This window comes from Loxodonta africana, chromosome 20 (assembly GCF_030014295.1).
Source record: "Loxodonta africana isolate mLoxAfr1 chromosome 20, mLoxAfr1.hap2, whole genome shotgun sequence".
Taxonomy (NCBI): Eukaryota; Metazoa; Chordata; class Mammalia; order Proboscidea; family Elephantidae; genus Loxodonta; species Loxodonta africana.
Genome location: NC_087361.1, coordinates 47,991,213 through 48,007,746, shown reverse-complemented (window position 1 = coordinate 48,007,746; position 16,534 = coordinate 47,991,213). Strand labels below are relative to the sequence as shown.

The following is a 16,534-nucleotide window of genomic DNA, read 5'->3' as shown; positions in this document are numbered from 1 at the left end:
GCTGCACCTGGTTCAGCTGCATAGCAACACACAAGCCTCCACCGACAGACAGGTGGTGGCTGCACACGAGGTGTATTGGCCGAGACTTGAACCCGGGTTTGGTGAGAAGTCTGCTGCTGGACCCCCACTGCACCCCTCCTCCCCTTCCCTCTTCTGGTCTTAATTTCTTACCATTAGACCATCTCCTTTGAGTGGGAGAACTAAGGGGGCAGGTAAGGTCTCAGGTAGGCTCTTCTTGAAATACAAGTAAGTTCTTTGGAGGAGAAAAAGTCAGGTTGAAGACCCTCCTGTTGACACACCAACTTAGCCTTGTTTACCAGGTTAGGGGGCTTGTCCGCTTTGAAAGCAGAGCTCACGGACCGAGAGAGGACTCAGGGTAGATAAAGTTAAATGAGAGGGCATGAGGGGTCTGGAGGGAAGACTGGAAGGGACACCCAAAACGGTCAAAAAGCTCACCCTTTTCATGTCCAGCATAAAATAGCCACAACGTTAAGTATCTGAAACAGCATCGCCTTATTTTTAGTTCAGCTCAGCTCTCTGTTTCAACCTCTCTCTATGCTATAAAATCTCACACTAAGTGTTCGATTTCTCAGTAATTCTTCACAAAGACTTCCGATATTCTCTGACAAAAAGCAGCGTTAAGCGAACGGTTTTCTACAGTGTGTCTATCTGTGTAAACTTTCTCATGTGCTTTCTGTAGAACATGCTTCTTCAGTGTTACATCTCAGTAACTGACAGTATAGATAAGTCAACCTCCGTGCTATCAGGAACCAGGGCAAGGACTATTAAATGGCCTCCCCTTGAATTCACGCGAGTTCTGTCATTGAAACGGGATTAAAGGTGTCATGCTTCTGTCCCTGATTAAGATCATAACTCATTAGCACATAAATGCAACATATGAAAGTAAAATGGATCATTTTGTGTTACTGCCATAAATTTATAACATCCCTTCTCTTGATAAGGGGCTCTGGAGGCGCAGTGGTTAAAGTGCTCGACTGCTAAGTGAAAGGTCCGCAGTTCGAGCCCACCAGCTGCTCCGCTGGAGAAAGATGTGGCAGTCTGCTTCCACAGAGATTTACAGCCTTGGAAACCCTATGGGGCAGTCCTACTCTGTTCTATAGGGTCCAATGAGTCAGCATCGACTCCAAGGTAGTGGGTTGGGTTCCTCTTGATATTTTAAAATTCAGAGCTGTTTCTTGAAAAGACCAGTTTGACCATAAAACAGCTTTAACATAACTTGCCTTTCCATGTTTTGAGAATTTAGAAAACGAGTGTTTTCAAGGTATATGCCAATCATGATATTAACACATAAAACTAAAAGCGGAACGTATTTTTGAACTGTCTCAGAAGACAGACAGTATGGATATCGCACTGTAGAAATTTATATCGAGCGACCCTTTGATTGTGAATGCACAAAATTGGCCCTAAAGGATTACTCTGCTTTTCCCCATTTGAAAACCATGACACTTTTACTGAAATGACTTGTGGAACGTATTTACAAGCTCAGTAGCTGTGCCGATACTTTTATTTGGGACTGTAATTACTACCGTCACTCTTCAGGTAAGGACGTGGAAAAAAAACCCAGTTAGGTGTTTTTCCCCAGGAGTCATTCGGTGGAGTAAGCAAGGGAACAGGAATAGAGCCAGCCAAGTCCGGGTCTCCCCCCGGGTTCAGGGCATCCCAGAGAAGGAAGAAACCATGAGCTGATTGCAACATTGATAGTGACCCTATAGGTCGGCAACAGGTTTGGTTTTTTGGTTTTTGAATAATATAAAGTAACTTTTTCATGTTATGCTTCCATAAGAGACTTTAACAATAATTTTTTTGTTTTTCATTTACTTTTGATATCCTCCTTTTTTTTTTCCTCCCTGGGGGTGGGGGTGACATCAGTTATCTAGCCTAGGTGGTTTGTGTACCCTTTAAGGGTCATCTCTTCTATGAAAGGTCCCTGAGGGAGCAAATGGTTTGCGCTGGACTACTACCTAAAGCTTGATGGTTCAAATCTACTCATTAATGCCATGAAAGAAAGACTTGGCAATCTGCTTCCATAAAGATTACAGCCAAGAAAACCCTGTGGGGTAGTGCCACTCTGTAACGCCTGGGGAAGAAGAAAACCCTGTGGGGGAGTGCCACTCTGTAACGCCTGGGGAAGAAGAAAACCCTGTGGGGGAGTGCCACTCTGTAACGCCTGGGGAAGAAGAAAACCCTGTGGGGTAGTGCCACTCTGTAACACCTGGGGAAGAAGACCCTGTGGGGGAGCGCCACTCTGTAACACCTGGGGAAGAAGAAAACCCTGTGGGGGAGTGCCACTCTGTAATACGTGGGAAGAAAACCCTGTGGGGGAGCGCCACTCTGTAATACGTGGGGAAGAAAACCCTGTGGGGGAGTGCCACTCTATAACAGGTGGGGTCACCATGAGACACAATTGATTTGGTGGCAAGGCTTTTTTTTGGGAGGGGAGTGTTTTCTTCTATGAGGCCTCCTCTGTGCACTTTACTTCACAGTGTTTAACCTCAACATTGAATTTCAATCAAATGTCTCATTTAGAACTTCTTACACGTTATCTATTTATTAGTTATACAAACCAAACAAACCCAAACCACTGCCATCGAGTTGATTCTGACTCATAGAGACCCTTTAGGACAGAGTAGAACTGCCACACAGGGTTTCCAAGGCTGTATAACTCTAGGGAAGCAGACTGCCACGTCTTTCTTCCGTGGAGCCGCTGGTGGTTTCAAACTGCCTACCTTTCAGTTAGCAGTCCAGTGCCTTCGCCATTGCGTCATCAGAGTACAGGGCCCCATATATCTGGTATCAAAGGAAAATTTCACTTTTATATTTCTATAGACCATAGTTCACATAATATACATATATATATACACGCACACATATATAGGGAATTCTGGTGGCTCAGTGGTTAAGCATTCAGCTGCTAACCAAAAGGTCAGCAGTTCAAATCTCTCCCTATATATATTTTATAATGGCCTCTAGCAGAGAAGAATTTGTATATTGAGAAGTATGTTAAACCGAGCATGTTCGGTGAACAGAATGTTTGAATTTGATTTTGCCTTTTTAAAAATTCATTTTCTTACAATGCTACCTATACGGGACACCCTGTGTTATAAGGAAAGACCCCAGGCATTTTGCAAAATGCCTTAAACATACCACGCGATGGCTGTACTTGGTGTGCCTCAAGATGTCTCTAGGCCTGATTCTGTGCGTACTCTTAGGCACCAGATATACTTACTCAAAACTGTTCCTCAAACATACATGGACTTGCCCATCTTGCCTCACTGTCCCTTTGCCTTATTTCTGTCTCTGATAGCAAACTCCTAGAAGATGGGTTCTCTTCACCTCCTGGGGTAACTCTCTCTTTGGGTCTCCCCCTCAGTTCTCTCTCCCTCTCTCGAGCATTTGGGTCACTTCTCCATCAGAACATTCATCACACTGAAACCAGACCAAACCAACTACCATTGAGTTGATTCCGACTCATGGCTAGCCCATGTGTTTTAGAGTAGAACTGCACTCCGTAGGGATTTCAGTGGCTGTGATCTTTTGGCAGCAGGTTGCCAGGCCTTTCTTCTGAGGTGCCTCTGGGTAGATTCTAACAGACCAACCTTTTGGTTAGTAGCTGAGTGCTCAACCATTTGAGCCACCCACAGGCTCCTTTTATCACATTACACTGTAATTATGTCAAGTGCCTCTGCTATAGTGAGAGACCGGGTCTTACCTTAGTGCTTGATGCGTAGCAAAACCCAAGAAACCAAACTCGTTGCCGTTGAGTTCATTCCGACTCAAAGCGACCCAACAGGACAGAGTAGAGCTGCCCCATAGGGTTTCCCAGGAGCAGCTGGTGGATTCAAACTGCAGACCTTTTGGTTAGCAGCTGAATGCTTGACCACCGTACCACCAGGGCTCCGGTACACAGCTAACAATAAATGCTTTGAATAAATGGATGAGATACTCAAAAGACATTTCCATTTGTACAACTGGCTTGAATTTGACACTGGACCATTTCAGTATGATTTAAGTGATATGCAGATTCTTGGAGAATTAGTTTAGTAGAAGCTTGTCAATGTGGAAAAATACTAATGAGATTCATTAATATTTCGGATTAATATTGGACCCTCTTAGAGAATTCTAGGTTTGGATCTCAGTTTGAGGATACTACTAGACATAATCATATGGAGTTGTGGGTAAAAGATTTTGTTCCTGTTTTTGTTTTTTTAAACTACACCTGGATGCCACAGTCATATGTTTTGGTTGTGCAGGAGCATGTTCTTATTTTTAGGAGATAGGTGCTGAAGCATTCAGACATGAGACGCCAGGTTTGCATATAGATACAGACACAGAGAGAGAGAGAGAAAGAGAGAGACAGAATGGGACAGACAGCCGTGAAGCCAATGTGGCAAATGTTAATAACTGGTGAATCTAAGCTAAAGGTCTGGAGGTGCTCATTTGATCTGTTTTTTTCAACTTGGCCAGAGTTCCATTCCTGACTCCACCAATTTTACTAGCTGTGTGGCATTGGGCAAGTTAATTAACCTCTTTAAGTCTTAGTTGCCTCTCTAAAAATGGAGATAATGATAGAACCTATTCAAAAGGTTGTTGTGAGGATGAAGTGGCATAATGAATGTAAAACATTTAGCCCCTTGCCAGGCCCCAAATCAGGGCTCAATGGACACTGGCCACAGTATTGATGGCATCAATCATCTATACTTGCTGAGCACCTGGCAAGTGTGTGTCTATCACGTGGTCCACTTGACAGTTTAAAAGCATAAGATACATTTGCTGTTGTATAACTGAATCGTATAATTTCAAGGTTATCTAAAATCATGTGCCAGCCAAATTAATTCTTTAGTTTATGCTAATCTCTAAATCACAAAGTAACTACTAAGGTTATACCAAAATGTTTTCATGGAAATAATTTTCTAAAGTATTTTATTAGTTTTTCTTTTGGAAAAAGGAGAAAAACGCATTCTGAGACTGTTAAAAACTTTTTAAAAAATAAGAAAAACTTTTCTACTCTGTCAAGAATTTTTACAGATGGCTTCTCGGCCTTTTGGCTAAGATCAAGTGAAGAAGTATTAGAGACCACTTTGTACATATGTCCTTTACTTTCTCAGGCTGTTTTTATATCTCACCTTCCAAACTGGTTACTTGAAATATAACCAAGCAACCAGTTGCTGTGGAGACGGGCCCCACATGTATACTGACGCAGAGTAACAGTAAACACTAATACAGGGCTGCCTGTGAGCCAGTCACTGTCTGAATGCTTTACCTACTTATTTCTCCTAACAACCTTAGGGATGATTAGCGTTATCCTTCCCATTACACATGGGGGCACTGAGGCACAGGCAGGGAAGCAACTTGTCCAAGGTTAAGCAGTCAGTAAGGACAGGCAGTCTGCTCTATGGTGGCCTGCCTGACCGTGGACGAGCAATATTCCATTTTGTTAAGACAATAGAACCTGTATTTTGTATACAACAGTCCCATTTACAGAGAAATGGCACGAATGCCGTTTTACATCACTGTTTCACCTTACCTAAACATCAGCGTCACAGTTGCATCCCATCAGCTGTCTGCTATCCTCTGCTAGTCTTTCCTTCTAGCAGTAAGTTCACCCTGCCAACCCATGGGTGGTGATTCTTTTTCAGAATTAGCAAAAATATTCCCAATCTATCTTAAACCATAGCCACTTGACTGACATTAAGCCTCATGTTCTGGCGAGTCCATAGGACCCCAAGGGTAGTAATTGTGCCTTTGGGGAATCAAGTGTTTTTCCACTTTGCTAAGTGCCTCGGAGTCATGTGTGAGCCTGCACAACAGCTGAGACGCAGCCGGTGTTAATTTGAGGATAAATGTGCTTTCGGGGTGGTTTTGCTGGAGGCCCTGGATACTCTAAGCCCAAAGACACTGACTGATGGTCAAACCTTTAGTGGTTCATGGCAGGTGAGAATTATATGGCAGCAATCAAATTAAAAATGCTGTGTTTCCTTAAGTCTGAGATAAAAGGAATATATAATAAAAAGATGTAGTCAGTCCAAAGGTGGGATAAAAAGAGGCTTTAAAAAATGTTAACATTTTTTCCTTGAGGAAAAAGCATTTCACAATTTTATGACCCTGTCCAATTTCAGGGAATGAATGGCAGTTTTGCACTCAGTAAGACTCAAACCCCAAAAAACCCAAACCTGTTGCCATTTTGTTGATTTCGATTCCTAACCACGAGTCATAAGAGTAGCAAAGGAAACAAACTACAGGATACAGTCTATAAAGTCATTTAAATTTATCCCAGTACTTACTTACCCTTATTCTCTCTGGCCAAAGTTGTCTGTTGTTAGCTGCCCTCAGAGTTGCCCCCGGCCCCCCCCCACCATGTACAATGGAGGCTATCAATTCACTGAGTCCAGCTGTGTCTTAGAAGATCTATGAACGTGAGATGGACAGTCATGCTAGAATCAAAGAATTTCATCAGCTTCAGGGAATTCAGAGATGATTCAGTCCCAGCCACCCATTTCAGAGATGAGAGAAATGAGGCACAGGAATGGGTACTAGAAACACACCACGATTCTCAAGCTGGCACTCCTTCCACAATTCCAGGCTTCCCCACTGTGGCATGGAACCCTAACGTCACAGCAATCAAGCTATTAGAATCAGTAACTTCAGCCAAGCAGCAGCCGGGTTCTCACAAAAATGTAGAGACCCCCCTAGTCAAGGACAGAGGTGCTTGGTAACTCTCCACCATCCAAGCCATTCAGTTTTACTAGCTCTAAGAATAGGGATCAGGGGAATGGCCCCCAGGAGGGCCACACTGAAGATTCAAGGAAGCTTGGAGCCTGCTGGCATTGGACGCAAAATTATGTGAGAGGATTTAAATTACGGGAAAAGTGTTCACCACTTCCATTAGATTTCCAAGGAGGTAGGAAAAAGGGGGTAAGAACTATTACTCAACATGTAAAATAAAACCTCCTTTACGTTGAATGGTAGATCTTAGTCATGACATCAATGAGCCGATGAAAAGCTTTTTAAAAAGTTAAAAGGAGACCTTTTTGGGGTGGAGTTTGTGATTCACAGAAGATGGATTTGATGAGATGTCATCAAAAGATTGTCATTTTCCACATTTGCACATGGAAAGTAAAGAAGGGCCAAACAAACGGCACATTCTAATCACCTCAGGTATCGACGTCACTGTGATTGAAAGGACATCAAATAGTGCAGAAATGTACCGTCAGCTTTCACTCTAATCTGTAAGACCCGTGCGGGGAGGGCTGTGCCTGTCCAGCTTCCCCTTGTCCTGCGGGCATCCAATGTGGCCCCTGCCCAGGTGGGACATGACGACCGCCTCTCATAAAGAGAACATGGTATTTAGGAATTTTAGAAAAATCAGTAAGTTACACTCTTCACAAATGATTAACCAGGTAAAAACAAGAGTAGGAGTGCGTACAAACATCAACCACTGTTCTGCCCCAAAGCGCCTGTAAAACTCATCCAACACTAATGCTTCTCTTTCTTTTTAAGTGTGGTTAGGAAGCCGGCTTCTGTGGCCAGCGTGAGGTGACCTCACTGAGTGAGGGAGCTGAAAGGCCATTAGGAATAGTCCATGTGGCAGAAGGAATTACTGATTGGGTTTTGGTCCACTAAAGAAAGATCCACGTCTGGACCCTTTGCCCCATCTGTATCTCAAAGCAGGCTTTACCAAGGGCTTAGTGACACTATCAGGAGGCAATGGTGCCTCAGTGGTAGAATTTTTGCCTTACATGTGGGAGACCAGGGTTTGGTTCCTAGCCAGTGTACCTCATGGGCAGCCACTGGCCAGATGTCTGTCAGTGGAGAGTTGCGTGTTGCTATGATACTGGACAGGTTTCAGCAGAGCTTCCAGACTAAGACAGACTAGAAAAAAGGGCCTGGTGATCTACTTCTGAAAATCAGCCAGTGAAAACCCTATGGATCACAACGGTTGATCGCAGTCGATCACAGGGACGGTGCAGGACTGGACAGTGTTTCATTCTGTTGTGCATGGGGTCCCTATAAGTTGGAGGCTGACCTGAATGTGGCTAACAACAACAGTGGCCTTATTAGAGAAAATACAAATTATTTGAGCCACAAGGTCCTCATCAGTAAAATTGGGTAACACCACCTGCAATTTCATATCATTGTGACTACCAAATTAGACAGTAGACAGGAAATTGCTTTGAAAACTTTATAGCTTATATTTCTGTTCCCACAGATAAGCAATTTGCCAGACAAGACCACGAGTATTGATTTTTTTAAAAAATCAGTCCTATGATTATTAAGAGTTGCGGCTGCCCTAGTTCATCTAGATTATACATAATGTTAAAAAAAAAAAAATCCCAAACCTTTTGCCATTATGTTGATTCTGACTCATGGTAACCCCATGTGTGACAGAGTAGAACTGCTCCATAGAGTTTTCTTGGCTGCAATCTTTCTGGAAGCAGTTTGCCAGGCCTTTCTTCCACAGAGCAGCTGACTGGACTTGAACTGCTAACTGCTGTTTGCAAACCACTTGTGCCACCCTAAAGCCATATGAAAGATGTTTTACTTCAGAGACACGAAAGATGATGAAACAGTAACTGTGGCTTTGAAATATCAACATATTGTCACATAAGAAGTACATGTCCGTTTGACCTCATCTGCTTGATACTGACTGTAAACTAAATTATGAGAATCATTAGAATACCACCGGCTTCTTCAAATCACACAGTCCTAATTTGCTGTGTGATGCTGGAGAAGTAACTTCACCTCTCTGGATCTCAGATCTCACATTTTTTTAAAACGTGGGATGGATTTTGTGTTATATCTTTGTCAGCGATCAACTTCAGTAATTCCAGGATATATTTTATTCACAATGTACCAATATGCCGGTTTTAGATGACACACAGCTCTCTTGGGAGCTGCAAAACAGGCAGGATAGAGACCCACAAAGGTTTTGCGAGAATAAAGAAAGATAGCCAATGTGGTCTGCAAGACTAGGGCCAGGCACAGTGGCGGCACATACATCCAAAAACTCACTGAATATTTGCCCAGTCTTCACGTCTGCTAAACCAAGGCAGTTGATATCTAAAACGTTAGGATTCCAAACTTTTTTTTAATTAAGGCATATTACAAATAAGTTAGTTTTCAAAAGAAAATAACCGAAACACGTTTAGAAGGCAGTTTCTTTTGAGATCCTGTGCCTCAAGTGTGAGGAGCCCTGGTGGTGCAGTGGTAAAGCCCTGCGGTGCTAACCAAAAGGTCGGTGGTTGGAACCCACCAGCTACTCTGCGGGAGAAAGATGAGGCTAGTCTGCTTCCCTAAAGATTACAGCCTTGGAAACCTTATGGGGCAGTTCTACTCTGCCCTAGAGGGTCACTATGAGTCGGAATAGACTGGAATGGACTGGACGGCAAAGGGTTTTGGTTTGGGCCTCAAGTGTGTATTTGCAAAGACCACTTCTCTGGCCATTAGACTGGTCCTGGGCCATGCCACAGGTACGGTCCTCTACCAACTAAGGAAACTCTGCAAAGAAGACGGACCTTCCCTTTTCTCCCCTCCTTGCCACCCCCTATCCCCCTCCCCATCCACTGCGACCTCTTGACCCGTGGGAGGGTGAAACCCTGTCTCCCTCCCGGCCGGGCAGGCGCACGTGGGGCCGGTTGGGCGCGCCAAGCCACGTGCCCTCCGCCCCCGCCCTGGTCCCGGGCCGGCCAGAGGGAACCGTCCAGCCCCGGGCCTCGGCGTCCCGGCCGCCGCGCGGAAGAGGCCGAGAGAGGGAAAAGTGAAGTGGGGCGTACCTGCCGGGCCAGGAGCGGCTTCCTTCCTTCCTTCCGTCCTTCCCGCGCTCCCTTTGTTGGGCGCTCCGTCTCCTCCCTGCGGAGGCTGCAGGCGCCCCGAGGTGGCCCCGGCGCTGCGCCCCGCTCGGCCGCGCACAGGAAGCCCGCGCCTGTGAACGCGCGACCCTTTTATACCCACTTGTGACTCATAACCCATCAGACGCCTTTGCTGTAAACCCCCCGCCTCGCCCCCCTCCTGCCTGTTCTTGGAACCTACTGCTTCAAAAACTTTTTTCTTTTTAAAGGAAAAGTCGAAAAAGCCCAGCGCCCCGAGGATTGGTGATTTCCCCCTTTCCCTTGCTCATGGGTCATTCTGTGTGTGTGTGATTTTTTTTTTTTTTTTTTTTTTTTTTATCGTCTTGACACACGCCGCGTACTTTCCTGCCCCAGCGCAGCGAGGCTGGGGCTCCAACCTTTGTTCTTAATTAAGAGGAAACGCATTCAGATGACGGTCCAGACGCGCCACCCGAGTGTTGGGTCGGCTGGAGGGGAAGTTGCTACTTTTTGCAACTGGGGGTGGGGTGGGGGAGGGACAGGGTGTCTTTACACTCTCCTTGCTGGTGAGAGGGAGCCCAGAGAAAGCCAGTGGAAGGCTATTTCTCCCCAACAGAATCAACTGGAGGCAAGGGGGTCTCTAACAGAGGAAGAGAAGGTCCCCAAGTGACACCTGACATGTGCCCCCCCCCCCCACACCTTTCAAGAGTCAGCGTATAGTTTAGGATGTACACATAGGGTTTGATTACGCTCGGACCTTGCCTACTTTCCAAATTTGTGCTTGGAGATAGTAGAATGCTGTTGCGTGTCCTGGAGTTGATCCCGACTCCGCGACCCTATAGGAAAAGGTAGAACTGCTCCATAGGGTAGGGCTATGAGTCACAATCAATCCCACGGACACAACAACAATCTTTATGGGTGGGGATCGCCAGGTCGCTTCCCTGGAGCCGCTGGTGGGTTCGAACTGCAGACCGTTCTATTAATAGCCTAGTGCTTTACCATTGCGCCACCAGGACTCCTTTTTTTTTTTAAATTAAATCCTGGGATATAGGACTTAAATTTTATTTAATTTTGGCATCACTAACACCGCTCCCACCTTCCCCACCCTCCTACTCCCCCCACCCCAAAAGCATATTCCTGGAGCATATAAACCTAAACCAAACCCACTGTCCTCCAGTCTATTCCAATTCATAGCGACCCCATAGGACTAAGTATAACTATCCCGTAGAGTTTCCAAGGAGCGGCTGGTGGATTCCAACTGCCGACCTCTTGGTTAGCAGCTTTAACCAAGGCCTCACCAGGGTTTCCCCTGGAGGGTAGAGGATTCCATTATTTAATTTTGGCTTCATCAACCCTCCTTACCCTCCCCCACCCTACCAAAAAAAGGGCATATTTTTGGAGCAGGTCACTTGACACATTAAGTGGAAACGAATAAATCCATCAAAAACATGGCAAGTTTTTACTGCAGGCCTAGTTCAGCAACTCATTCATGTGTCTCAGTTTAATAACTTTTAGACTTTGAGGAAGAAGAAAGAGATGTGAGGGGAGGGGTGGGCAGGAGGGGAACACAAGAATGGACGGTGTCCTGATCACCATATGTGTGACTCATGCCTTTTTGTAGATAAGACAGAGCCACTGCTGGATTCCAGGGCAAGTGCCCTATACTTGGAACCTCTACCCTAACGGTGGAAGGCATTTTAGAATCATTTGTATTGAATGGATGTTAGAGAACTGGCTTCTTGAACCCCTGAATGAAATGTCAGAGCCCAAAATGACTCAGTCCTTAATTTACAGATGGTCCAGGTTGGTTAAGAAACTTGGAAGCACTTAGACTTGTATTTCCCCTCTTCTTTATGATGTAAAAAAGAAGGAGCATAATGCTAACAACTCCCATTTAGAAAGCACTGACCCCTTGCCAGACACTGCTCTGTGACTCCCGGTGCAGGCTGATGCCTTCAGTCCTCACTATGATCCATCATGTCAGGGAGGGAGGAACATTATTACATCAATTTCCAAATGAGGAAACTGAGGCACAGAGAGATTAAACACTTTGCCTGAGGTCTTATTAGTAAATAGTGGAGCTGAGATTCAAGCCCAGCTCAGACTCAGGCTGCCTGCCTTCATAGTCTAGTTTCGATACTTGTCAAATCCAAGCAGCATCCCTGAGTGGGGGGAGAGCCACTCAGTGGGGGTAAGGGTTGAGGGAGGCCCATATGTAGCCTGGGGAAAGGAAGCTTGATGCCCATCTGGGTGACCATGTCCTTTTGCTGGTTATACCCAACCAAACCAAACCCAGTGCCGTCGAGTGGATTCCGACTCATAGTGACCCTACAGGACAGAGAACTGCCCCATAGAGTTTCCAAGGAGCGCCTGGTGGATTCGAACTGCCGACCCTTTGGTTGGCAGCCGCAGCACTTAACCACTGTGCCACCAGGGTTTCCTCTGCTGTTTATAACACCTGTAAAATATTTCCAAATTAGGCTGAACCATCTGGAATTGGAAACCCTGGTGGCCTAGTGATTAAGAGATACAGCTGCTAACCATAAAGGTCTGCAGTTCGAAGCCACTAGGCGCTCCTTGGAAACCCTATGGGGCAGTTCTACCATGTCCCATAGGGTCGCTATGAGTCAGAATTGACTTGATGGCAATGGGTTTTTTCATCTGAAATTACCCATAGTTGACCTTTTTCACCGCCATAATGTCAATTTTACATAGTGCTATATAATACGAACAGGGTTTGTATTTTTCAGTGAAGGAATTAATTCCAGGATCATAAGAAAACCTCCCGATTTTGGCCCTGATTTGTGACACCCTGCACAGTGGACATAGAATTGGGCTTTTGCAGTCAGGCAGACTTGTATTTGAAGCTAGCTCTAGCCGTGGGAACTGAGGGTTGGCTTTTCTGTGTCACCGTGTTCTCATCTGGAAAAAGTCTTCCAGTAGGGATGTCTTAGTTACCTAGTGTTGCTGTGACACTGGAGCCCTGGTGGTGCAGTGGTTAAGAGCTCGGCTGCTAACCAGAAGGTTGCTATTCAAATCCACCATTTGCTCCTTGGAAATTCCATGGAGTAGTTCTACTCTGCCCTATAAGGTTGCTAAGAATTGGAATTGACTTGACAGGCAACAAGTTTTTCTGTTTGCTGTACCACAAATGCTACAGGTGGGTGGCTTTAAAGAACACAAATTTATTTTCTCATAGTCCTGGAGTCTAAATGTCCAAATCAGGCTTTTGGCTGCGTCGGCTTCTTCTTTGTTGGTAGCCCTGTGTTCCTTGGTTCCTTGCCCATAGAGGCATCTGTTTCCCCCAATATTTGCGTGCCTGTCTTTGTCTATTGCTGCTGTTCCTGTAACTCAGAAGTGATTAGATTTAGGATTCACCCTAAACGCTTATGACCTCAACTGACTGATTACATTACATTACACCCACAGGTATAGGATATTCAGTACATATTGGCTGGGACACAATTCAATCCATAACAAGGGATATAATAACTAAATAAGATGAGGACTGCAAAGTGCTTGCTCCCAGTGGTAGCTTGAGAAAGTAAGGGCCACTTGCTGGGGCAAGTGTTGTCCCATGGATGTGTCTCTAGGCTTGATTTGGCTGGTTTCATCCTTCCACATCACTCCACATGCCCACCAGAGGCTGAGCGGTTCAAACCTCTGAATGACCTCCCGGATAAGAGTGGTACTTCTTGATAATGCTTGTTCGGGATAATGATGACTAGATTGTGGCAACAAGCGCAACTACGTATGAATGGAGACACCTTGCTGAAAGCATCGTTGTAATTGAACTGCTCCAGGTCTGCTCGGCTTGGCCCTGGAGACACTCAACAGGTGAAAGGGAAAGAAGAAGCTTTATTTGGTTGGCCAAACAAAGGAGCGCACAGGGACTTTGGTCACCTAGCTGCCTCCAAGAACAATAGCCCAAGCGGTTTACATGGGTTAAGTAAATTGGGTCTGGGGTCTTCAGGAGTGCCTTGAGGTGGGGCCAACTTGCTTATTGGTCTGGCCCCAAAAGGTGTTCCTAGGGCAGTCCGGCATTTCTGAACTTGTTCAGTTTAAAAATGGGGCAGGGTAGTGGAGGGCTTCTCAAACCCGATCTTAGGCTCGGACTCCTTGCTTCTGAAAGCCTTCCCCCAATCTTGGGATGCTAAAGTTTGGTTCCAGCCAGCGGGAGAAAAGTTCTGGGGTCACTCAGAGGATGGGGTCAATGGTTCTGTGCTTGTCAGGCGGGCCAGATCTAGTTTTTGCCAGTTTCAGCTGGTCCTGTGATTCTAGTCTCTTGTTTTCCTCAACTTGGTCAGAAACAGGAAGCATACTTAAATAAGGAGATAGCTTAAAGACAGGGAGCTAGTTCCTATATCATAGAAGGTGGCAGGCACAACCGTTTGTCTATTCAAGATGGCGGGCAGACCGCCGATCTCATCATCACTACCACCGTCATCAGTTGCTGTCCAGTCAGTTCTGATTCATGGCCACCCCATGTGTGTCAGTAGAACTGTGATGCATAGGGTTTTCAATGGCTGATTTTTGGGGGAAGTATATCATCAGGCCTTTCTTCCAAGGAATCTCTGGGTGGATTTGAACTTCCAACCTTTCAGGTAGCATGTTAACCGTTTATACTACCCAGGGTCTCTAAAAACACTATAACTTCATGGAATTCTGCAGAAAGCACAATAATCACAGGGAATATTAGGGATCAGGCTATAATCTCTCTCCTTAAAAAATAAATCTTATAAATAAATAAATCCCGTAAATTCCCTGCTGAACTCATCTTGAATCTTTGTCCTCTAGAAGAATCTCCCTTATGAGAGAGACGTTTCTCAGAGTGGGTGATACTTTTTAGACAGTAGGTAAAGAAATAGACCTACGTTTCAGTCTGGGCCAGCTTATTTAATATAGCACAAGTTTTCAGGTCATGTTTGTTTACTCTGCTGGACAATAAAGTGGAGATAATTATTTCATAAACTCAGGGATGTTCTCTGTCCCTCAGGATGAAGTGGGTTCAGCTGCTTCCTCTGGACCCCATTGGTGGTGCAACCATAATTGATGCCTAAGGCTAAAAATGTTGCCTCCACAAGCTGTTTGACTTAATAAAGAGTGTTTTTATTTTTCATAGACAAAGGATCAGAGTTTGGTTTTTTTTTCTTATAATAATTTAATTTTTTATTCCTTTCACTGTTTGTAACATTTTGGAAACCCATATCCGAAGTCTGTTTCCCTCACCCATGTTTCCTCTGTAATGAATTTTTGGCTTAGAGTGTTAGGCGATACTCTCAAACACTGGGATATCTTTCCCTTCAAGGAATGTACCCCAAAAAACTGAACCCATTGCTGTCGAGTCAATTCCGACTCATAGCAACCCTATAGGACAGAGTACAACTGCCCCATAGAGTTTCCAAGGAGTGCCTGGTGGATTAGAACTGCCAACCTTTGGGTTAGCAGCCGTAGCTCTTAACCACTACGCCACAAGGGATGAAGGAGTGGCTTTCTCTCTTCTTCATATAGATGAACTTTTCAAATTAGGGAGAATTAACCTTTTAGCCTTATCGTTCCCATTCACTTTTTCCCAAAGAATAGCCTGTAAATCAAAACCCATTGCCATAGAGTTGGTTCCGACTCCTATCAACCTTATAGGACAGGATAGAACTGCCCCATAAGGTTACCAAGGAGAAGCTGGTGGATTCAAACTGCTGACTTTCTGGTTAGCAGCCAAACTTTTAACCACTGCCCCAGTGGGGCTCCAACCAAAGAAGAGCAGTGGAGTGAATTCTAAGCTCTGTGTAAACTTTTTTTACTGCAATGAATTACAGGCTCTGATCAACATGCTCTCTATTGTCTAATTCTGTACCCATCAAATGTCTCATGAAAATCCTTTTGTCTGTGTATTTGCTGCCTTCTGTCGATGATGTCTTTCATAATCTTAATGTTTAAACTTTTTTGTCAATGCAGATTTTTTGTCCCGGGGCCCATTTCTTCTTTTTTATGTTTTGGGAAGCTAGGTTGTCATGGTCTGTTGGAAAATTTCATATAATGGGGGAAGAATTAGGGTCTTGGAACCACACTGAGATTCTGAAAATATTTTGGTTCATAACAGCGTTGGTGGGAACCCTTGTGCTTCCAAGTTTACCTTATTACCTATGGACAGAATCCCTCCGTCCACCTCCCACACCCCTCACTTCACTTGGTTATCTGACCTCAGCCATGTTCTTATCTCAACGGGCCTGGCTCAGGGTTCTCAGCTTCGGTTGGTGAATTGATGAGTCACTAGTAGTAAATCACTCTCCACTTGTCTTTTTTTTTTTTTTTTTTTGTGGTCCCTGGTGTGACTGGGAAAACTCTGCACACCCGTACTGGCTCCTTTTGTGTTCTGTATCTGCCTGCCAGGGAGCCTGTATAAGCCAGTCACCTAGAAACACCCAGCGCTGCTCTGCCGTTACTCAATGACTATGATGATGGTGTTAGATTTTTTCTTGAATTTTTCTATCTGATTATAATTAGATGTAGCTTTTTCTTTACACAGCTTTATTTTTAAAATTATTTAAATATCCCCAATGGCTCTTTTGAACTCTCTTTGGCTTCTTTAGGCCTGTTTTAAGACTTGACATCCACAGGAGCACTGAAGAAGCCCAGGGCTGGGCTGGTTGTTGTTACCTGCCTACCAGTCGGCCCTGACAACTGGACAGAAGGCTGTCCGGCCCTGTGCT

The 16,534-nt window shown here is 44.9% G+C and overlaps 1 long non-coding RNA gene across 1 annotated transcript in view; it reads right to left on the bottom strand.

Annotated features, from left to right (window-relative positions):
• The window catches only part of LOC111750721 (uncharacterized), a 34,929-nt gene extending 24,983 nt beyond the window's left edge, over positions 1-9,946 (bottom strand). The window contains exons 1-2 of the long non-coding RNA XR_002785807.2: positions 9,792-9,946; positions 2,748-2,808 (exon numbers count right to left, since the gene is read on the bottom strand). This is a non-coding gene — a long non-coding RNA (uncharacterized LOC111750721). The remainder of the gene's footprint in view (positions 1-2,747; positions 2,809-9,791) is intronic.
• Between the last annotated feature and the right edge of the window lie 6,588 nt (positions 9,947-16,534).